A 25,161-nucleotide genomic window follows, 5' to 3' on the forward strand; every position below is an offset into this window, starting at 1 on the left:
AGCCCGAACTACACCCCTTTGTTGTGGAGGGCTGTCTTGGCCCGGTTGAATCCTGCACGCCTCTTAGCCAGATCTGCTCCCTAGTCCTGGTAAATTCGAATCTCACAGTTCTCCCATTTACTGCTTCGCTCATTCTTTGTCCACCGCAGGACACGTTCCTGGTCTGTGAAGCGGTGGAATCTTATCACCTGTAGCCACCTGAGTTGGCCAAGTCCCGATTTAAAATGGCGAACGGCAAAGGCTGAAGGGAAATTCAGCCAACATACGCAGAAACCAGTAGGTGCAGGTTTGCTGTGTATTTAACTCTGCAAAAGCCCAGACAGCATCGATACCAGTGACCATCAGCACAATAATGTAGCAACCATCTACATACTAATGAGCAATCCCCGGGAACAACATTTGGGACACACAAAACTAAGCCAGACTCCCCAACGCCAGCAGGAGCCAACACAAAAGAGGTTAACGAACACCTCAAGACCGCCCATCGATCAGGGAACCGCTCCAGTATTGGAGAAATCGAACCAAGCGATTGGAACGAAGTTCAATCACCGAGAACCAGGTACAGGGTCCACCTCGAAAGGTGGGAAGCCCCTGGGGACTATAAAAGTTAAACCCCAAGTTCAAATCGTTCTTCTTGACCGGATCACACAGCAACGCGAACCAACCTTGACCGTGACCGGTGCAGTTGCCGCCGAGAGACTGTAAATCTTAAATCAACGCTCGCTACGAGATAGGCGCTCCTAGCTACCAATCGTTACCAACTTCGAATCCCGCAGACTCAGAACCCGAACGAAAGGCCATTTGTTCCCCTGACCTGGTGGGCCAGTCCGAAGCTAAGTATAGGCCTGTTAGTTGTAGAAGTAGCTTAGACGTAGAATTTGTGCATGAGTAGCGATTACTGTGTATAATAAATTTGCTTTGATTTGAATCTTACTAATCGGTGTATTGAGCTATTGATCATTACTTGGACTTGAACCTCGTGGCGGTATCATAAAGATACCTGGCGACTCGAGAGCAAAGGTTATAAAACAGAGCCAATTGAACCAACCAAAAGTTAGCAACACACCATCGCCCTCGGCAGTTCGTTTGCCCTAGGCTTCCTTGCCAGGACTCTGTGCGCCCCGTCCAGTTCCAGGGGCCGCGGGAAGGCCCCCGCACCCATCAGCGACCCCAGCATCGTGGTCACAAATGCGCTCGCATCCGACAACTCCGCACCTTCGGGGAGGCCCAGGATTCGCAGGTTCTGCCTCCTCGACCTATTTTCAATGTCTTCCAGTTTCTCCTGCCATCTTTTGTGCAGGGCCTTGTGCGCCAGTGTTTACTGCCCCACCGGGGATCGCCGCCAAAGTGCCGCTAAAGGTCCGTTAACGGGCCCAAATGACCGATCTCGGCGGGAGCTGCCGAACGTGCCCCCACCCTGACCGCCAGGCCCAAGATCTCATCCTAATTTTCAGAGACCTTTTTATCCACCTCTTTGATCGCCTTCTCCAGCATCTTCTGAGTCTCCACCATCCTTTCCATGGAAGCCTTCATAGGGGCCAGCATCTCCGTCTTGAACTCTGTGAAGCAGCTTCTCAGGAAGTCCTGCTGATCCCGCGACTACTGTGCCCACGTCTCCTGGTCCGCGCCGGCCGCCATTTTGTCATTTTGCTCCCGTTCCCCTCGCTTCACCGATCCAGCCTTCTTTACTGCCCCACTCCTGGTCCACTCCTACAGCGCTGGGGAGAGCCTCACCAGTGTTTACTGCCCCACCGAGGATCGCCGCCAAAGTGCCCCTAAAGGTCCGCTAACGGGCCCAAATGACCGATCTCGGCGGGAGCTGCCGAACGTGCGACCTACCCGGGCATGGCCGCAACTGGAAGTCCCAGGGCGGAGAAGTTGACCTCCACTCAAACGGGACCCATCTGTGAGCGATCAGCGAGACGAAGGCTAAAACATTGGTATCTGCCCCCGTCTGCAGCTCCAACACCCCAAATATGGCCCCAGGGGACTGTCCAAGATCGCCACATGGTGCTGAAGAAAGAATCTCAAAATATCTCCAACTTCGGACAGGACCAGAACATATGTACATGATTGGCCAGACCCCTCCCACACTGCTCGCAAGTGTTCTCCACCCCTCAAACAACCGGTTCATCTTCGACCTCATCAGGTTCACCCTGAGCAAGACCTTTACCTGTATTAACCCTAGTCTCACATGCGAGGCTAATGCATTCAACGTCTGCAACACCTCACACAACCCCTCCTCCAGTGCCACCCCCAGCTCCCGCTCCCACTTGACCATAACACTCCTCCAACAATGCTTATCCTCCTCCAGAATTCTCCCATAAATTGCCGAGATGACCTCCCCCCCAACCCCATCACCCCCATCACCGACAACATCCCCTCCAACAACAGGGTTTTCCTTGTAAAATCCCACACCTGCATATACCTAAAGACCTTCCTCTGTCAAATCCCAAACTTCTCCACCAACTCCTCCAAGCTCTTGAACCGCCCCTCCAGAAATACGTCCTTCATTTCCACCATCCCCTACTTCTCCCAGCCCCGAAACCTGGCTTTGAATCCCGTTGGCTCAAACAAATGATTCTCTCGGATCGGTGTCAACTTCAACCCCGCCCCAAAATGCTGCTGAAATTGCCTCCATATCTTCAGTAGGGCCACCACCACCAGATCATTGGCAGTAGTTCAAACACGCCCTCAGAATTAATCGGCTACCCCGTCCTTTGTTTTTATTCACACTTCACCCACTTAATCCTAGCCATCACGTGTGGTTCCAGCCCTCTTAATTCAGGCTCAGGCTGGGTGATTGAGGTGTTTAACACAGAACCGGACCAACTGTTCAAAAATTTAGACATCTCCCATCTGGGGTGCCAATATGTTGCCGCCCTCTGCTGGCATCAACTGACAAAACAAACAAATATTGATACTCACTGCAAGTTTGATTTATACAGCTTTGATTATTTAATTCAGACTTCAGTTATGTGCTTGTTTAAACAGTTACATAAGTTTCAAGACTCACAACTTGACCAAATATACTACCAGCTAGAGAGGACTTGGCCAGGCTCGCTGTGGAGGGTGTGCACTGTGAACCCCCAAACTCAGGTCTTGTCTTGCGAATGTTGATCGCCGAGTTACTGCCCAGGCCTTATTTGTCCATGAGAGAGCCTTGTTCTCGCTGTTCCAAAATAAAGTGTTATCAGCAAAATGTCCAGTTGCAAACCGTCGTTCTGTCTATTCCCATGAAATTCATTCTGCAGAGGCAGTTTTTCACACAGACAAATTTTACCTCTTTTACCTTCATGCCTCACAGCACAATATTAGGCATTTTCCCTACTTAGCAACCCCACCCGTGATCCAGATATATCATTACCCAGGATAAATTGTACCCTTGAAAAAGATAATTTCTCGATTACTCCTATCACCACATCACCACTTTTCACCTCTAACCTTACCTTACATAATGGAATATGACTCACTTCACCAGTAATTCAACATATGACCACCTTTGGCAATATTTCCTTACATCTCACCATTAAAGATTGACTTTCTCATGTATCCCTTAAGATTTTAACCTTCTTAGCTACTCCACCTTGTACACATGAGTAAACCTTAACCTTGCAAATCAAATCTTTGCAAAAGATCTGACATATTTTTATCAACCAACCTCTGAACCGGCTATACACTTTTTTTGCACCTCTTCAGCTGCAACCTTGTTTTTATTCCACTTTAATAAACCTCACTGACTTATGCTGTTTTAAAGAGTCTGTCTTCCCAGTACTTTCCTTAAGCTACTTTTGTGTGTCCAACCTTTTCACAATGCAAATATTTAAGTTTTCTTATCTCTCTTCCACCCTCATAGGTTTCCTTTTTAACCTGAGACAAAAGCTCCTTAATAGCTCCAACTAGACTACATTTGCCTTGACTAGCTATGGATTTCTCATTTCCCCAGCTTCTATCCTTTACAGATGGAAATTGATGTCAAAAACCAAACCTTGATTTATGAATTAATTCAAAATCATCTGCCATTCCTCCTGCCTGTCAAGCAGTTCTAAATCCTTGCTCTTCCAGGGGTTCTCACTACTGCAGGAAGTGAATCTTTAAATGACTCCAAAGTAACCATTTTCCTAGTAACTTCATACATTAAGTCTATTTTTAATTCTCTTATCGACCTTTCAAATTTATGCTGTTGAATTCTTTCAGATTCTATATATGTCTGACCTGGTTCTTTCCTTAGATTTTTAAACTTCTGTCTGTAGGCTTCTGACACTAGTTCATATGCACTTAAGATGGCTATTCACATCTCATCATAATTCCTAGATACCTCCTCTGATAATGATGCAAACACTTCACTAGCTCTACCTACTAACTTTGTTTGAACTAACAATACCCACATGGTTTTGGCCACTTCAATTACTTTGTTACGTTTTCCAAATAAGATTTAAAAGAAGGCTTCCACATCTTTCTAGTCAAACCTTGGCAGTACTTGAATATATTTAAACATATCCCTATGAGGATTTGGACTAGGAAGAGTTATTCCTTCTGCTAGACCTTCCTAAACTTCTAAATTTAAGTGCAATCTTTTAAAGTGTATAATCTCTTTCAGTTCCATTTTCCAATGTTCAAATTCTCTCTTTTTCTTTTGCTTCCACCATTGCCACTCAGCCCCTTTCCTTCTCTTCTGCCATTGGCACGGTCTCTCTCTCCTTTTCTTCTGCCATTGCCATTCATTCTCATTCCTTTGCTTCTGACATTGTCACTCTCTATCTTTTCATTTTAATTCCAATTCAAGCTGGCTCATTTCTTTATCATGTTGCAACTGTTTCATTTATAATTGAATTTTAGCCAATTCTAAGGATTCAGACTGTGTGTGCGATTGTCTGGCCACGTTGCGGTGGAGCGGGAGCACAACACAGCCCGGAGAATCCTGGGAGAGCCCTCGCAAGGGCTTCCCGGCAGCCTCTGCGCCTTGAGGGATTCACACCAGTCCCGCGAGGCGTTGGATTCGTAACTCTGCCCAAAAGGGGTGGGACCAAATGGCGCTCCCAGAAGTAGGTCTTAAATCTACTTCAGACCTACTCACCCTCCCTCAATTCTTTGGCCTCATAAGGGAGGCTGCAGCCGGGCGCCGATCAGTGCTGGACGACAAGAATATGGCCAGGTGGAATGGCACCCGGGTGATTTCCCTGGCTATCGGAGACCCCTGGGTGGTGAGGGATAGTGCAGGGTGGCCTCCTGGCCCTTACCCTGGAACGTGGGCACCTTGGCACTGCCCAGCTGGCACTGCAACCCTGGCACTGCCAAGGTGCCCAGATGACACTGTCAAGCTGGCTGGAGCACTGCCTGGGTGCTAGCCCGGCAGTGCAAGGGTTCCCAGTGCCAGGGTGTCTCCTGTTTGACCGCTTGACGGCTTTGGAGCATCCATGGTGCTGAAGAAGTAGTGGGTAGCACGTTCAGTGAGTTGTTCACACCACAGTTATAAATTACTGAGTGAGATAGTCAATGGGTGACCATCAGGCAGAGGAAGAGTAGGAAGGCAGTGCAGGGGTCCCCTGCGGTCATCTCCCTCCAAAACAGATATATCATTTTGGATACTGTTGGAGGAGATGGCTCACCAGGGGAAGGTGGCAGCTTGCCAGGTTCATGGCACCGTGGCTGGCTCTGCTGCGCAGGAGGGAAGGAAAAAAGAGTGGCAGAGCTATAGTGATAGGGGACTCAATGGTAAGGGGAATGGACAGGCGTTTCTCTGGACGCAAACAAGACTCCAGGATGGTATGTTGCCTCCCTAGTGCAAGTGTCAAGGATGTCTCTGAGCGGCTGAAGGACATTCTGGAGAGTAGGGTGAGCAGCCAGCTGCCGTGGTGCATAAAGGCACCAACGATATAGATAAAAAATGTGATGAGGTCCTACAAGCTGAATTTAGGGAGTTAGGAGTTAAACTAAAAATTAGGATCTCAAAGGTAGTATTCTCAGGATTGCTACCAGTGCCTCATGCTAGTCAGAGTAGGAATGTCAGGACAGCTAAGATGAATACGTGGCTTAAGAGATGGTGCAAAAGGGGGTATTCAAATTCCTGGGACATTGGAACCGATCCTGGGGGAGGTGGGACCAGTACAAACTGGACAGTCTGCACCTGGGCAGGACTGGAATCAATGCCCTCGGGGGATGTTTGCGAGTGCTGTTGGGGAGGGTTTAAACTAATGTGGCAGGGGGATGGGAACCGATGCAGGAAGTGAGAGGGAATTAAAGTGGGGACAGAAACAAAGGCAATAAGGGGAAAAGTGAAAGGCAGAGAAACCAAAGTCAAAAATCAACGATTATCTCATTCTTTTATGACTCTTTAATTACAGCTTTTGCAGACACACAGTCTTGGTACCTTACCCTAGGTCCTTTAATATTAATGCAACAAATATATACCTTAACCCAGGCTTTTTAAAACGTTATTGCAACAGATATAAAATATTATAACATAAACAATTTCTACATTCATCACACCTTGCCTGCTGGTCAGATACCACCGAGTAGTGAAAATATCTTTGATTGTGTGCAGATAGATCACATTCCTGTGACTGCAGCTCAAGTCCAACGATATAGCAGAATTGATCCAGTAATGTGGAAGGTATTGAAAGGGAGGATAGTGGGAATGCATCCTGAATAAAGCCGCATATTTCCACAAAATTCGAGTGGTCTGTTGTGGGAGATGGAGATAATATTTCCTCCAAGCTTGCAACAAACTGTTTTAGAACAATTGCACAAAGGACATCCAGATATAGTTTGAATGAAGGGACTCATGAGGAGATACTTTTGGTGGCTAGAAATCAATGCCCAGATAGAGGAAAAGGCATAACTGTGCCAGTCACGTACACAGGTAAGGAACCTACTGCCATTGTCCCAATTGTATCAATGGGAGTGTCCTAAAATGTCTTGGCAACATCCACCCATGACTTTGCTGGTCCATACAAGAGGCACATGTTCATGTTCATCGTAGATGCACACTCCAAATGGTCTGAGGTGATCCAGATGAAGTCAACAACTGTGGAACAAACATCAAAATGCTTGATGAGATTTTTGCCAGATTTGGGAAACCAGAACAAATTGTGTGAGACAACGGTCCACAGTTCATGGCTCAGGAGTTTGAGGACTACTTAAAGGTGAATGGTATCCAAATGTATTTAGCTTTTCCATTCTTTTATCCTGAAAGTGCAATACACAACAGGGCATTGATTAATACATGGGAGTATGATATTACTAGTATCACAGGGACATGGTTGGACAGGGTTGGAAGCTGAATATTCCAGGATATAGAATCTTCATGCGAAATAGAGGGCGGGGGTGGTAAAAGAGGAGGTGGGGTTGCAATGGGGAGTAATTACTTCAGTGAGGAGGGAAGATATTTTAGCAGGTTCCTCAATTGAATCAGAATTTACAATGCAGAAGGAGGGCATTCGGTCCATCGAGTCTACACCTGCCCCTGAAAGAGCACCCTACCTAAGCCCACACCTCCACCCTATCCCCATAACCCAGGAACCCTACTTAACTTTTGGACACTGCGGGGCAATTTAGCGTGGCCAACCCATCTAACCTGCACATCTTTGGACTATGGGAGGAAACTGGAGCGCACGGAGGAAACCCATGCAGACACGGGGAGAATTTGCACTCCACATAGGCAGTGACCCAAGCCTGGAATCGAACCCGGGTCCCTGGCGCTGTGAAGCAACAATGCTAACCACTGTGATACCAAGTAGCCACAAAACATAATGTATATATATATATATTTATTTAATATTCAATAGTACCCTCTTGTCTATCACAGGGAAACTTGTGCATAAGCAGGAGTTTCTATACAGATTGATGTCTTCTTGTGGTGATATAATTGAACAGCATTGAGTGGGAAGAGGTGTTCGTGGTTTTAGTGGGGTTAAAGGTGGATACATCCCCAGGCCCAGGTGAGATGTATCCTCCTAGGCTGCTGTGTGAGGCAGGAGAGGAGATTGCAGGAGCTCTGACAACAATTTTCAAATCCTCTATGGCCACAGGTGAAGTATCAGAACCCTGGGCGACAGCTATGTGGTACCATTATTCAGGAAGTTGGGAAGAACCAGACATTACAAACCAGTAAGTCTAACATTAGAGGTAGAGAAATTATTGGAAAGAATTCTGAGGGACAGAATTAATCTCCACTTGGAGAGGCAAGGATTAATCGTGGGTAGTCATCATGGCTTTGTCAAGGGGAGATCACATCTAACAAATTTAAAAGAATTTTTCAAGGCGGTGACTAGCTGTGTTGATGAGGGCAGTGCAGTTGATGTAGTCTATATGGACTTCAGTAAGGCCTTTGACAAGGTCCCACATGAAAATCGCTTATTGTCACAAGTAGGATTCAAATTAAGTTACTGTGAAAAGCCCCTAGTCGCCACATTCCGGCGCCTGTTCGGGGAGGCTGGTACGGGAATTGAACCGTGCTGCTGGCCTGCCTTAGTCTGCTTTCAAAGCCAGCGATTTAGCACATGGGAGACTGATCAAGAAGGTAAGAGCCCATGGAACCCAGAGCAATTTAGCAAATTGGATCCAAAATTGGCTTAGTGGTAAGAACAAGAGGGTAATGGTCGAAGGTTGTTTTTGTGATTAGAGGCCGGTGTCCAGTGGTGTACTGTATGGATCGGTGCTGAGTCCCTTGCTGTTTATAGCGTACGTTAATGATGTAGACGGAAATGTGGGTGGTATGATCAGTAAGTTTGCAGCTGACACAAAAACTGGTGGTATGGTAAATTGCAAGGAGGAAAACCTTAGACTACAGGGTGCTATAAATGGGCTGGTCAGATGGGCAGAACAGTGGCAAATGGAATTTAACCCTGAAAAGTCCGAGGTGATGCATTTTTGCAAGACTAACAAGGCATGGGAACACCCAATGAACGGTAGAATGTCAGGAAGTAGAGAGGAAGAGGGACTTTGGGGTTAATGTCCATAGGCCTGTGAAGGCAGCAGGACAGGTAGATAAGGTGGTTAAGAAGGCATATGGGAGACTTGCCTTTATTAGCCAAGGAATGATCTATAAGAACAGGGAGGATATGATAGAGCACAGAATCACAGAATAATAGTGAAGAGGCCATTTGGTCCATCGAGTCTGCATCGACGCATAAAAAAAACTGACCTGCCTACCTAATACTATTTGACAGCACTTGGCACATAACCTTGAATGTTGACGTGCCAAATGCTCATCCAGGTGTTTTTTAAAGGATGTGAGGCAACCTGCCTCTATCACCCTCCCAGGCAGTGCATTTCAGACCATCACCACCCTCTAAAAAAGATTTCCTCAAATTACCCCTAAACCTCCTGCCCCTCACCTTGAACTTGTGTCCCCTCTTAACTGACCCTTCAATTAAGGGCAACAGTTGCTCCCTATCCGCCCTGTCGATGCCCCTCATAATCTTGTACACCTCAATCAGGTCGCCCCTCTGCTCCAGCAAAAACCCAAGCCTATCCAACCTCCCTTCAGAACTTAAATGTTCCATCCCAGGCAACATCCTGGTTAATCGCCTCTGCACCCCCTCCAGTGCAATCCAATCCTTCCTATAATGTGGCAACCAGAACTGCACACAGTACTCCAGCTGTGGCCACACCAAAGTTCTATACAACTCCAATGTGGCCTCCCTGCTTTTGTAATCTATGCCTCGATTGATAAAGGAAACAGTCCCATCAGCCTTTTTCACCACCCTATTAGCCTGCCCTTCTGCCTTCAGAAATCTATGGACAAACACGCCAAGGTCACTTAGTCCCTTGGAACTTCCCAGTTTCAGGCCATTCATTGAATATTTCCTTGTCACATTGAATAAAACACTTATTTGGCCGCAGCTAGAGTACTGTGTGCAATTCTGGTCATCACACTATAGGAAGGATGTGATTGCACTGTGAAGGGTGGAGAGGATTCACCAGGATGTTGCCTGGGTTGGAGCGTTTCAGCTATGAACAGAGGTTAGTTAGGATGGGGCTGTTCACCTTAGAGCAGACAAGACTGAAGGGGGACCAGATTGATATGTACAAGATTATGAAGAACATAGATAGAGTAGGTAGGGAGACACTTTTTCCCTTAATGAGGGGTCAAAAACCTGAGGGCATAAATCTAATGTAATGGGCAGGAGATGTTGTGGGAATTTGAAAAAAAACGTATTAATCCAGAGGTTGGTAAGAATCTGGAACTCACAGCCTGAAAGGGTGATAGAGGCAGGAACCCTCGCAACATTTAAGAGGCATCCCCCCTCAGCCGTCTCTGATCTAAGGGGAACAACCCCAGCCTAACCAGCCTCTCTTCATAGCTAAAACGCTTAGCCCAGGCACCATCCTGGTGAATCCCCTCTGTACTCTTTCTAGCGCAATCACATCCTTCCTATAGTGTGGCGACTAGAACTGCACACAGTACTCTAGCTGTGGCTACCAACCCAGCGCTAGAAAATGGTATTAGAATAGACAGGTTCTTGATGGCCGGCAGACACAGTGGGCCAAAGAGCCTCTTTCTGTGCTACAACACTCTATGGTGGGTGGGTAAACCAAATTCAAGTTACAGCCACAGTGAGAGGGCATTTTCTGATGCTGATCTCCACACAGAAGCTGCATAACCGATGCTGATCCTGCAACCACAATCTAATCTACAACATCTATAAAACCCATCTCTCGATTCATGTCCCAGGCGCTACACCAACCCATACATGACAACACTTCCACAGCCCAAAGATGTGCGGGTTAGGTGGATTGGGCATGCTAAATTGTAGTGTCAAAAAGGTTAGGTGGGGTTATGGGGTTACAGGGATAGGGTGGAGTGGTCCTTGGTGGGGTGCTCGTTCAGAGGGTTGGTGTAAGCTCAATGGGCCGAATGGCTTCCTTCTGCACTGTAGGGATTTTATGATTCTATGATATCCGATCCTATGTGACTGAACTGCCTGGCAAGGAAAGACATTAGTAAGCATAAAAGTGCAAAGAATTATTTGATTGGATATGAACATCAGCCTATGTAACAACATGTATAGTGCAATGTACCAAACAATAAATACTTTAATGTTTATTATTATTATTAATTGAGAAAACATGTAATATCTTTTGTAAGCTCAAGGATTATAAAATAAAGTTAAATGCAATCTTTCCAGCAGTATATGGCTACATTTGACACACCATACACAGCACTAATAATCAGATCTCCTTATTTCACACTGGGGACCTGTACCTGATAACAATTATAAATCGGAAAGAATATTTGAATAGATGAGGCCGCCATCCCAAGAGAGGAACAAGAAAAGTTAAAGTAAAGCTGTTATATATCATCATTTAAATTCAGTTTCTAGTTTACTCTGAGGTCTTGTGGTGCAGTGTGGCGTCCCTGCCTCTAAACCAGAATCTCAGGGTTCAAGACCGACTCCAAGACTTAATGGTACATTCATAATACAGCTGAACAGGCTGAATATCGTTCTGAAAATCCCTTTAACATACACCAATGGCAGGTGACAAGAGCAGGAGAATTTCATGAATAGTCATTTGGTGGAAACAAATTGAAGCCTCTAATCTCTATCCACAGCTCTGGACTACAGAGTGCATGTTGCCACAGCAACTTGGACTCCTTACCAGTAAGCTGACCACTGCTGTGGATTAGATGGGTGCCAATTGCGTACAGGGTTGGATTTCTTTTCTGGCTGGTGTGTATTCGGGCCCTGCATCCTTGCCCTATCCTGTGACACTGTGGCTCAGACCTGGTTTTGGGCAGAGCATTGAAGATGTTCTGAATATAAGAACTAATAATAACAATAATCTTTATTGTCACAAGTAGGCTTACATTAACACTACAATGAAGATACTGTGAAAAGCAACGGTAACGAATACAATGTCAATCTCCTTATCAACAACAACAATCCACAAACATCAAATAAAAAAGGAATCAGCAATCACCCATAGTCACCATCAACATACATAGTCCCCCCCCCAACCACCCACCCCCCCCCCTCCCCACCCCCCCCCCCCCAATATGTTCGATGTCATCCAATTCTTGAAAGTGCATAATGAATAACGCCCATGAATTGTAGAACCCCTCCATCCTTCCCCTCAGTTCAAACTTCACCTTTTCAAGAGTTAAGAATTCCAGCAGGTTGCCCCACCATGCCAAGATACAAAGTGGAGAGGTTGACTTCCACCCCAACAGGATCTGCCTTCGGGTGATCAACAAGGCGAAGGCTACAACACCTGCCTCCGCACCCGCTTCCAACCCCGCCTGGTCCGACACCCTGAATATGGCCTCCCGAGGGCCCTGGTCAAGTTTCACATGCACCAGCTTAGAGATTACCCTAAACACCTCCTTCCAGTAATCCTCCAGCTTCGGACAGGACCAAAACATATGAATGTGGTTTGCGCCCCCCGCAATGTTAACACACATCTTTTATCCACTCAAAGAGCCGGCTCATCCTCACCATTGTGAGATGTGTTCTTTTTTTAAAAATATATATTTTATTCAAGATTTTTTGGCCAAACATAACAGTACATAGTTTTTCTTTTAAACAACAATAAAGCAATATAAATAACAGTGGCCAGTTTTAAACAAGTAAATAAATAATATATAAACAGAAACAAAAACAAAACTAAATGGCAACTGCCTTGTCAAAAATAGTTACTCTCCAAAGATACAATCCAACAGTCCAATATACATTACCTATAACAAATGTCTATACATATACAATGACATCCCTAAGAGCCCGCCCGGATCCTCCCCCCCCCCCCCCCCCCTCCCCCCTGGGTTGCTGCTGTTGTCTTTCTTTCTTTTTCATTCCCTCTATCGTTCTGTGAGGTAGTTGACGAACGGTTGCCACCGCCTGGTGAACCCTTGAGCCGAACCCCTTAATACGAACTTGATCCGTTCTAACTTTATAAACCCTGCCATGTCGTTTATCCAGGTCTCCACGCCCGGGGGTTTGGCTTCCTTCCACATATGCAATATCCTGCGCCTGGCTACTAGGGACGCAAAGGCCAAAACATCAGCCTCTCTCGCCTCCTGCACTCCAGGCTCTTCTGCAACCCCGAATATAGCCAACCCCCAGCTTGGCTCGACCCGGACCCCCACCACCTTCGAAAGCACCTTCGCCACCCCCACCCAGAACCCCTGTAATGCCGGACATGACCAGAACATGTGGGTGTGAGTCGCTGGGCTTCTCGAGCATCTCCCACACCTATCCTCTACCCCGAAAAATTTACTGAGCCGTGCGCCAGTCATATGCGCCCTGTGTAGAACCTTGAATTGTATCAGGCTTAGCCTGGCACACGAGGACGACGAGTTTACCCTACGTAGGGCATCAGCCCACAGCCCCTCCTCAATCTCCTCCCCCAGCTCTTCTTCCCATTTCCCTTTCAGCTCATCTACCATGATCTCCCCCTCGTCCCTCATTTCCCTGCATATGTCCGACACCCTACCATCCCCCACCCATGTCTCTGAGATCACTCTATCCTGCACCTCCTGCGTCGGGAGCTGCGGGAATTCCCTCACCTGTTGCCTCGCAAAAGCCCCCAGTTGCATATACCGAAATGCATTCCCTTGGGGCAACCCATATTTTTCCGTCAGCGCTCCCAGACTCGCAAACGTCCCATCTACGAACAGATCTCTCAATTGTACTACCCCAGCTCTTTGCCATGCTCCAAATCCCCCATCCATTCTCCCGGGAACAAACCTATGATTGTTTCTTATCGGGGACCGCACCGAGGCTCCCGTCCTTCCCCCATGCCGTCTCCACTGCCCCCAAATTTTTAATGTTGCCATCATCACCGGGCTTGTAGTATATTTCTTCGGTGAGAACGGCAACGGTGCCGTCACCATTGCTTGTAAGCTGGTCCCCTTGCAGGACGCCCTCTCCAATCTCTTCCACGCCGCTCCCTCCCCTTCTCCCATTCACTTACACACCATTGAAATATTGGCGGCCCAGTAATAATCATTTAGGCTCGGTAGTGCCAGCCCCCCCCCTATCCCTACTACGCTGCAAGAACCCCCTCCTCACTCTCGGGGTCTTCCCGGCCCACACAAAACTCATAATGCTTTTCTCGATTCTCTTAAAAAAAGCCTTCGTGACCATCACCGGGAGGCACTGAAACACAAAGAGGAATCTCGGGAGAACCACCATTTTAACAGCCTGCACCCTACCTGCCAGTGACAGGGACACCATGTCCCATCTCTTGAAGTCCTCCTCCATCTGTTCCACCAACTGTGTTAAATTAAGCCTATGTAATGTAAATTAAGCCGGTGTAAGGTTCCCCAATTCTTGGCTATCTGAATCCCCAAGTACCGGAAGTCTCTTGTTACCTTCCTCAGCGGTAAATCCTCTATTTCCCTGCTCTGCTCCCCCGGGTGTACCACAAACTACTCACTTTTCCCCATGTTCAATTTATACCCTGGAAACTCCCCAAACTCCCCAAGTATCCACATTATCTCTGGCATCCCTTCCACCGGGTCCGCCACATACAACAACAAATCATCCGCATACAAAGATACCCGGTGTTCTTCTCCTCCCCTAAACACTCCCCTCCACTTCCTGGAACCCCTCAGTGCTATGGCCAGGGGCTCAATCGCCAGTGCAAACAATAACGGAGACAGGGGACAGCCCTGCCTCGTCCCTCTGTAAAGCCGGAAATAATCAGACCCCCGTCCATTCGTAACCACACTCGCCATCGGTGCCCTATACAGCAACTGTACCCATCTGATATACCCATCTCCAAAGCCAAATCTCCTCAGCACAGATAATCCCACTCCACTCTATCAAATACTTTCTCGGCATCCATCGCCACCACTATCTCCGCTTCCCCCTCTGGCGGGGGCATCATCATTACCCCTAGCAACCTCCGTATGTTCGTGTTCAGCTGTCTCCCCTTCACAAACCCAGTTTGGTCCTCATGAACCACCCCCGGGACACAGTCCTCTATCCTCGTCGCCATTACCTTGGCCAGAATCTTAGCATCCACATTTAAAAGAGAAATGGGCCTATAGGACCCGCATTGCAGCGGTTTTTTTTCCTTCTTTAGGAGGAGCGATATCGTTGCCTCTGACATAGTCGGGGGCGTGAGATGTGTTCTATATACCACCTTCAGCTGTATCAGCCCCAACCTCGCGCATGAGGTGGAGGCATTCACTCTCCGGAGCACCTCACACCAGAACCCCTCCTCCATACCCTCTCCCAACTCTTCCTCCCACTTTGCTTTGATCCCTTCCAGTGGGGCCTTCACCTCTTCCGAAATAGCCCTGTAAACCGCTGACACTACCCCCTTCTCCAGTCCCACTGTCGTCAGCACCTCCTCCAAAAATGTGGAGGCCGGCTACACCGGACAGCTCTGCATCTCATTCTTGGCAAAGTCTCGAACCTGCATGTATCTAAACATTCCCCCTGCTCCAGCCCATACTTCGCTCCCAGCTCCTTGAATCTTGCAAACCAACCTCTGAGAAACAAGTCCTTTAGTGCCCTAACTCCCTTCTCCTCCCATCTCCGAAAATTCCCATCCCACTTCCCTGGTTCAAATCTGTGATTCCTCGGAATAGGCATTAACCCTCAACCCTGCCCCCAACCTGAAGTGCTGGCGAAACTGCCTCCAAATTCTCAATAATGCTATTACTTCTGGACTCCCTGAATATTTCCCCGGGGCCGTCGGGAGTGGCGCTGCTGCTAGCGCTTTGAATCCCGACCTGCTACACAAACTCTCCTCCATTCTGACCCACTGGGAATCCACCCCTCTGACCCAGTTCCGCACCTTCTCCACATTTGCCCAGTAATAATACATCAGGTTCGGAAGACCCAACCCCCCCAACTGCTTCCCCTCTGTAACAGCACTTTTCTAACTCTAGCCACCTTCCCTCCCCATATCCGTTGTTAACATCGAACCCCCTTCCCCCTCCCAGAATCCCCCCCCCTGTACTTCCTCTCGTAAAAACCTCACCCAGTATTGACCCCCTAACCCCCCCCCCCCTTCACACCTCTTAGGACCATCGAAACCTGCTCACCTGGCTCTAATATCCGCAGCCCCTCCTCCCACCTCACCTCCGTTCACCCGCCAACTTTAGTTAGCTAGTGCGCCGTCTCCCCCCACGCCCCCCCCCCCCTCCCCCCAAGGCATTCCGGGCCCTCCCCTCCCACCCAGTCCCAGAAAAAAACAATCCAACCCAGACAACTCAATAAAATAACATATAATCGTCGCAACAAAGAATGCCAATCGAACCAAACAAAAAAACTTAAACTCTATAACAATGTGAAGTCAAGTAAGTTACAATACAGGTCAATGAACAGAAAGTAGTAACATTGATGCATTCTCCAGCTCCCCAATCACAGTCCACGACCTCTCTCCAGTTCCACTCCTCACTTCTATCTCAAGCCTTCACGAGCGCCTCAGTCGCCTCCACCATCTCAAAATAAACATTTTTGGTGTTGTATGTCACCCTCAGCTTCACCGGATACACCACACCAAATCACACCCCACTGTTGTACAGTGCCGTCTTTACTCAGCCGAACACCGCTCGCTTCTTTGCCAACTCCACTGTCAAGTCCTGGTTTTTCTGAACTCCAGCACCAACCCACTGCACCTCCCGCTTCTGCTTCGCCCAGCTTAACACCCTCTCTTTCATGTGGTATCTATGGAAGCAGATAATTACTGCTCTTGGTGGCTCATTCAATTTTGGCTTCGGCCTTAACGACTGATGAGCTCGGTTCAGTTCATACCGAAGGGCTCCTCACCTTCCCCCATCAACTCCGCCAACATCTTGGCGAAGTACTCCTTTGGCGTCGAGCCCTCCACCCCCTCGGGCAAGCCCACAATCCTCACATTGTGCCACCTCGAGCGGTTCTCCAAATCTTTGAGCTTTGCTTGAAGCCCTTTGTTAGCCTCTGCAGTTCGTCCCCCATCGAGGTGAGCTGGTCACTGTGCTGCAAACTGGCCTACTCCACTTCCTTCATCTTCTCGTCCTGCTCACTCACCGGGGCAATTGCCTCCTCCACCAACGATTTCAGTGCGACCGCTATCTCCTTCCTCAACGCCACCGGTGTTCCTCGCAAACTGCTTCTCCAACTCCACAGCCAGTCATCGTTTCCACCGTAAGCAAAGCAGCCCCACCACGTGGTCCAGCCTCCCCCATCTTGTCAGCCCTTTTGCTGGCCCTCTCACTTGACGGCGAACCCTCGTTTCCTCCCTTCTTCGCAGCTGCTTTTTGCAGTCCTTTTGGCATCTTCAGTGACTTTTTATCTCCCTTTCTTCAGTTCTCCAAAAATTACCCCCGGGACCGGACTTTAAACCTCCTAAAAATATACCTCAAGCGGGAGCCACCCAATTTGCGACTTCCCCTCTATATGCCGCCACCGGAAGTCCCTTTTATCATCGTATATACTTCAGTTAAATCTCTCATTCTTCTAAATTCAAGAGAGTACAGGCTTTAACTGCTCAATCTTTCTTCATAAGACAAATCCCTCACCTCTGCAATCAATCTAGTGAACTTCCTCTGGAATGCCTCTAATGCAACAACATCTCTCCACAAATAAGGGGACCAGAACTGTACATAGTACTCTCAGTGTGGTCTCACCAAAGCCTTGTCAAATTACAGCAACACTTCCCTATTGTTGCACTCTATTCCGTTAACTATAAATGCCAAAATAATTGCCAGTCCATCACACAAACTCACCTCCCATCCATTGACTCTGTCTACACCTCCCGCTGCCTGGCGAAAGCAGGCAGCATAATCGAAGACCCCTCCCATCCCGTTTCTTTACTCTTCCAACTTCTTCAGGAGATACAAAAGACAGAGAAAAAGCACTAGCAGACTGAAAAACTGTTTCTTCCCCGCTGTTACCAGTTTCCTAAACGACCCTCGTATGAACTAATCTGATCTTTTCACACATCTTCTCTACTGAGTAGTACTACACTCCTGTATGCATCACCCAATGCCTGTGTCTATGTATTTACATTATGTATTTTATGTACATTGTGTAGTTTATGTTTCCCCTAGGTATTTTCTTTCCATGTATGAGCTGCACATCACATGTTAAGTAATGGGTTAAGAGACATTGCAATTAGTTGTCTCATTTATGTTAAGTATCCATTAATTGACACTGATATGTAAAGGGGCTTCAGGTGGCCTCTGCCAGGTGGTGTGTTGTTAAGAGTTTTGTGCAGAGGCTGTGGAAGTGAAATAAATGGTGTTTGGTGAAAAGGATCAAGAACTTCATTTCACAGCAACTAAAACGTCTAACAATGGTAGCAGAGGATAGTTGCTGTGTAAATGTGAAGGTTTGAAAGATACAACTTTTCCTGATCAAACCAAGGAGTGAGTGAGAAGGAAAGAAAATATATATACATGGCTGAACCCAGGATAAAGATGGCTGGATATGACTATCCTCCCTTATTTTCTGAAAGGGAATCGTACGACCAATGGAGAAGTGCAGTAGTTATGTGGACTAAAGTAACTGCTTTGGGAAAGAGAAAACAAGGTATGGCATTGGCTCTTTCTCTACCATATGGCAGTAAAATCCGAAACAAAGTGCTTTCTGAGCTGGAATTGGAAGAGTTAGACTCAGAAGAAGGTCTGGAGACTTTATTACATTATATGGATAAGATTTATGAGAAAGATGACTTGTTAAGTGCGTATGAAGCATGGTCAGATTTTGATAAGTTCCGGAAAATGGAGGATATCTCCATGGAAGACTATATAATGGAATTTGGCAGACTATATAAAAGGCTGCAGAAACACAATCTGGAATTTCCACAGTCTGTGTTGGCCTTTAAATTACTTGACTGTGCTAGAGTGAGCAACATGGATAGGCTCCTGGTTTTGACAGGAGTTCAGTTTACTGATAAGGATACCTTATTTGAACAGATGACAAAAGCTTTACAAACGTTTCTGGGGAAACATTCGATTCCGATGGCTCTGATGACCCAAATAAGTCAGCCTGCAATAAGGCAGAATATGGAAGATACACTAGTAACAGCGAAATCGTATGGATACGAACAGGGCTCAAGACTATAGACGGAGACCGAGACAAGGAAATTATGAAGACAGAAACCCAGTTAGAACCTACAATAGGAAGATGAACCCCAGAAATGCACGGGGCATGATAAATCGATGTTTTCGATCTTGACTCACAATACCATTATGCTTTCAACTGTCCAACTCGTTGTGATAGAGTGTTTGAAGCGACACATGACACAAAAGAGGAAAAAGATAGTAACCAGAAAGAAGGCATTGTCCTACTGACAAGCAGTTTTACGCCGGTAATGAGGGTGTTGGTTGCAGAATCCTTCAACTGTGCTGTATTGGACAGTGGCTGCACATCTACTGTGTGTGGAATTGACTGGTTAAAATGTTACCTGGACTCTTTGAATGCTGAAAATCGTAACAAGGTTAAGGAATTTGAAAGTTCCACAAGTTTCAGGTTTGGGGATGATAATACTCTGAAGTTGCTGAAAAGAGTGGTGATCCCTTGTAATATTGCCGGAGTGAATCATTTCATTAGCACGGATGTTGTGTCACGTGTACAATTTACACAGTCAGGACACTATTGTATTCCATTACTGACAAATTATTTTTTCAAGTAGAGTGGTTAAGGATGTGTTAATGGCAGTTGAAAATGGGACTTTAGCTGATAAAAAGCTTGTGGTATTAAAACTGCATAGGCAATTTGCACATCCGTCTCCTCGGAGGCTGAAAAATTTATTAAAGGATGCAGGGGTAAGGGATGACGACTATACTAAACTGATAGAACAGGTTAGTGACTGCTGTGAAGTTTGTAGGAAGTACAGAAGGACACCAGCACGACTGATAGCAACCCTACCTTTGGCCAGGGATTTTAACGACATTGTGGCCATGGAACTTAAGATCTGGGATAAAGCGAATAATATATTTATTTTGCATTTTGTAGATTTAGCAACCAGATTTAGTCCATCAACGATTGTATGAAGTAAAGAAAAGAGAGTAATTCTGGATCAAATCGTGGAAAAATGGATAGGGACAGGAATGGGTCCACTGGCAAAATTCCTTACAGACAATGGGGGAGAATTTGCTAATGATCAGTTTAGGGATATGTGTGAAAACATGAATATCAGAGTTATGAATACGGCTGCAGAGAGCCCATTTAGTAATGGTGTCTGTGAAAGAAATCATGCTGTCATCGATGACATGCTTCGGAAAATTTTGGCAGATCGACCAAATTGCAGGCTAAATTCAGCTTTAGCATGGGCAGTACATGCAAAGAATTCATTGTAGATGGTTGGGGGCTATAGTCCTTATCAATTAGTGTTTGGTAGAAATCCTAAAATTCCGTCCATTTTGGATGACCAGCCGCCAGCTTGGGAGGGGACTACAATTAGCTCTGGTTTTGCTGAACATTTAAATGCATTACATAGCAGTAGAAAAGCTTTTTTGGAAGCAGAAGTCTCTGAAAGAATTCGCAGAGCTTTAAGACATAACGTACGGCCATCAGATGCCGTTTTTCAGCAAGGAGGCATGGTATACTATAAGAGAGACAATTTTTTTTTTCATAGAATTTACAGTGCAGAAGGAGGCCATTTGGCCCATCGAGTCTGCACCGGCTCTTGGAAAGAGCACCCTACCCAAGGTCCACACCTCCACCCTATCCCCATAACCCAGTAACCCCACCTAACACTAAGGGCAATTTTGGACACTAAGGGCAATTTATCATGGCCAATCCACCTAACCTGCACATCTTTGGACTGTGGGAGGAAACCAGAGCCCCCGGAGGAAACCCACGCACACACGGGGAGGATGTGCAGACTCCGCACAGACAGTGACCCAAGCCGGAATCGAACCTGGAACCCTGCAGCTGTGAAGCAATTGTGCTATCCACAATGCTACCGTGCTGCCCTCTAATGAAGGGAAAGGCCCAGGGAAGATCATAGGCATAGATGGCAAAACAATTATTTTGTAACATGGTAATCAAACTGTTAGGGTCCATTCATCAAGGATAATGGGTACAGATTACAAATTTTCAAATTTAGACAGAGCAGACAGACATGACGAGGAACCAGAGTCATCTGGGATGCATGTGTTACAGAACTATGAAGACCAATTAACTGATATAGACAGGGTTTCTGTGGAGGAACACAACACTTCTGGTGAATTAAAACAGGCCATTTTTCCGAAAGGGCAACTGCCAAAATTTGGTACAAAGGAGACATACTTGCCTGAAGGGTCTAGTCAATGGAAGGATGCAACTGTTATTAGTAGAGCAGGGGAGGCCACTGGAAAGTATAAACATTGGTTGAATGTACAGCATTCAGAGGAAGGAGTCAAGACAATGACAATGGATTGGGAAAACGAAGTTCAAAAATGGAGGACACAGAAACGCAGTGCCAGTTCAGATAGTACATCGGATTGTGAACAGGACCGCAGGAAAAGGTCGAGAACTATTGAAAGGACATCCCACAGCAGAAGGGAAAGATCAAGCAGTAGCAGTACAGAACGAGATACCAGGCGGGAGAGGGGACGTAGTTTGTCAAGATCTCGGAACATGAGTAAGACTACGAATACTAATAGGACTAGAAGCCCACATGCACGTGAGATTTTGGTGGCTTCAAATAAATTAGATGAAAAAGTTATTAAAGAAGCTAAACAGCAAGAATTGCATAGTCGGAGTGAATTTGGGGTATACACGGAAGTACCGGATAGGGGACAAAGAGCTCTATCCCACAGATGGATTTGCATGGAAAAAGTTCTTCCGGATGGAACTTATAAGGCAAAGGCCAGGCTTGTGGCAAGGAGATTTGAAGAAAACTTAGAAGATCAGGATTTAAGGGTAGATTCAGCTACAGCAGGAAAGATTATTTTAAAGATCTTCTTGGCTCTATTAGCCACAAAGGCATGGGAATGCAAATCTACAGATATAAAAGCTGCCTTTTTGCAGGGGCATCAGCTCCAGAGAGACATTTTTCTCCGTCCTCCTAAAGAAGCAGCTCACACAGAAGGGGTACTCTGGAAGTTGAACAAATGTGTATATGGATCAAATGATGCATCTCGAGTCTGGTATTTTTCAGTAAGGTCAGTTTTGTTAAAGTTAGGCTGGTGCCAGTTGAAAGCAGATCCTGCAATGTTTTACTGGCACTATAAAGGAAATCTTTCTGGCATTTTTATGATGCATGTCGATGATTTTTTGTGGGGTGGGACTAGTGATTTTGAAGCTATTGTAATCTCTGGTTTGAGGAAAGAATTCAGGGTTGGAAGTCAGGCTTCCGGTGCATTTAAATATATTGGACTGAAAATTGGACAGACTAAATTAGGGGCGATTTTACGTCAGGATTCTTATTTGGAAAGCATCACCCCAATAGCAATTAGTCGAGGCCGAGTGTCACAAAAAGACGCAATAGTTTCAAAGACAGGAAAAGAGCAACTACAAAGTTTAATTGGGCAACTGAACTGGTTAGGTAGACAGACTAGACCGGATGTGAGTTTTGATGTCTTAGAGTTGAGTACAAAAATGAATGATCCCAAAGTGGAAGACATAATAAGAGCAAATAAAGCGTTGGCCAAACTAAAAATGCAGGCGTGTGTTTTGAAGTTCCCGGTTTTAGGTGACCTTAAGCACTTGAAACTCATAGTTTATAGTGATGCGTCCTACGCAAATTTATGTGATGGGGTTTCAAGCGCAGGAGGTTTTATAATTTTCCTTTTGGGGAACAATGGTAAATGTTGCCCACTTGTGTGGGAAACAAAGAAAATAAGGAGAGTGGTAAAAAGCACTTTGGCTGCTGAGACGTTAAGCCTTGTAGAGGCTGTGGATATGGCTTTTTATATAAGTATGATATTGACAGAAATTTGGGGATTAGGGTATTTGGGTAATATACCTATTGACTGTCACATTGACAATAAATCCCTGTGGGAAAATGTGCACTCTACAAAAAGTGTCAATGAAAAGAGGTTACCGATACACATTGCAAGTTTGAAGCAGATGTTGGACAGAGGGGAAATAACAAAAATTAAATGGGTCGACAGGAGCTATCAACTGTCAGACTGTTTTACGAAAAGAGGGGCGAGTTCACAGAAACCTTTGGATATTGTTAATGAAGAACGCTTGTTTCTGTGACTGTTTTTTTTTCTTTCTAGTCCAAACAAAAAAAAAGAAAAGGGGGGGATCATGTGTGTGTTTTTGAGTTTCTTGAAATTTTGTTTTCACCTTATTTTTTTTTTCTCCTAGGAAGGGGAGACTGTTAAGTAATGGGTTAAGAGACATTGCAATTAGTTGTCTCATTTATGTTAAGTATCCATTAATTGACACTGATATGTAAAGGGGCTTCAGGTGGCCTCTGCCAGGTGGTGTGTTGCTAAGAGTTTTGTGCAGAGGCTGTGGAAGTGAAATAAATGGTGTTTGGTGAAAAGGAACAAGAACTTTAGACTCTTCATTTCACAGCAACTAAAATGTCTAACAGCACAGAGAACAATACTTTTCACTGTACCTCGGTACACAAATCCAAATTTGCAGAAATAATCCAAAAATTCTATTTGCCTTCTTTATGATTTGCTCTACCTGCATCAGTTTTCTGTGATTCATACACAAGATAACCAGATCCCTCTGCAGTGAAACACTGAGGTTTCTCTCCATTTAGATAATAAGTTGCCTTTCCAGTTTTCCGCCCAAAATTGATAACCTCACACCTATCCACGTTTAACAACATCTGCCAAATTTTGGCCCACTCACGAAACCCATCTATACTATTTGTAAATTTCTTATTTCCTCATTGCAACTTATTATCCCATCTATTTTAATGTCATCTGTAAATTTAGCTATAGTATCTTCTATCCCTGCATCCAAGTCATAATAATAATAATCTTTATTGTCATAAGTAGGCTTACATTACACTGCAATGAAGTTACTTTGAAAAGCCCCTAGTCGCCACACTCCGGTGCCTGTTCGGGTACACAGAGGGAGAATTCAGAATTTCCAATTCACCTAACAGGTACGTCTTTCGGGACTTGTGGGAGGAAAACGGAGCATCCGGAGGAAACCCACGCAGACACGGGGAGAACATGCAGACTCCGCACAGAGAGTAACCTAAGCCGGATCCGAACCTGGGATCCTGGTGCTGTGAAGCAACTGTGCTAACCACTGTGCTGCCATGTTAATATATATTGTAAATAGTTGAGGTCTGAGGACCAAAAACTGTGGCACCCACTAGTTACATTTTGCCAACCAGAAAAAGACCCATTCATCCCAACTCTCTGCCTTCTTTCAGTTAGCCCATCTTCTAATAAATTATGCCTAACCTCATGTGATCTTACCTTTTGTATTAACCTTTTGTACGGCACCTTATCAAATGCCTTCTGGAAGTCCAGATACCTTACATTTACAGAATGTCCATTAACTACAAAATATTGATTTCGCATTTGTGCCATTTCTGCCTTCCCTGCTACTAACTCTCCAGTCTGATCCTGTGGTAATGTTGAATCAAGAACCCAGATAACGAACAGCAGAGAAAGTGTTGTAAATGCTCAGCAGGTTGGATAATATCTACAAGGAGAGAAAAAGAAATAGGGTTAAAATGACCTTGCATCGGAACGAAGTAAAAGAGTTCACATCTCCCCATGGCAAGTTTAAAACCCTTTTACATTTTACATGACAAAAATTCAACCTGACTCGAATCGTTAGCTCTGTTCTCTCTGCCCAGATGTTGTTAGACCTGCTGAGATTATCCAGCATTTTGTTTTTGTTTCAGACTGCAGCATCCGCAGTAATTTGCTTTTACATTAAAACCCTGCCTTCCTGGTTCTTCCTTTCAGGTTCAAGAAGAAAACTTAATATAAGCCTTGCTAAACTTTAAGAAAAAGAAAACTGCTTTCAACTCGTCCGCAACTAGTGGTGCACACGTAGGAGAAAGAAAGGGAGAGATTAAGATGGTCTGTTTTCATGTTCCACCAGAAACAATTGTTGAAGCAGAATCCATAATAGCTTCTAAAAGCCAAGCAGATGAATATTATAAATGTGGGAGAGAGAAAAAACAAAGAATATTAAGTAGGTATCTTCTTCAAAAAAGACTAGGTGGGGGAAGGGTAACAGACACAATTGCAATGTATGGGAGCTCATGTACATCCTCCTGGCTTCCTGGTTCTTCTGCATGTGTCAGTCGACGGGCTGGAGCACGTCACGTGATGCCTGCGCTTGACGCGCGCGCGTT

At 45.7% G+C, this 25,161-nt stretch overlaps 1 long non-coding RNA gene across 1 annotated transcript; it reads right to left on the bottom strand.

The window, feature by feature from the left end:
• Positions 1–6,319: 6,319 nt before the first annotated feature.
• LOC140428325 (uncharacterized) lies at positions 6,320–25,083 on the bottom strand. Its single transcript, XR_011948749.1, has 2 exons — positions 24,269–25,083; positions 6,320–7,027 (listed from the first exon to the last, which is right to left on the bottom strand). It is a non-coding gene; the product is annotated as an uncharacterized lncRNA (long non-coding RNA).
• Positions 25,084–25,161: the final 78 nt, after the last annotated feature.

The sequence above is a fragment of the Scyliorhinus torazame genome, chromosome 8, assembly GCF_047496885.1.
Source record: "Scyliorhinus torazame isolate Kashiwa2021f chromosome 8, sScyTor2.1, whole genome shotgun sequence".
In the NCBI taxonomy this organism is placed as follows: domain Eukaryota; kingdom Metazoa; phylum Chordata; class Chondrichthyes; order Carcharhiniformes; family Scyliorhinidae; genus Scyliorhinus; species Scyliorhinus torazame.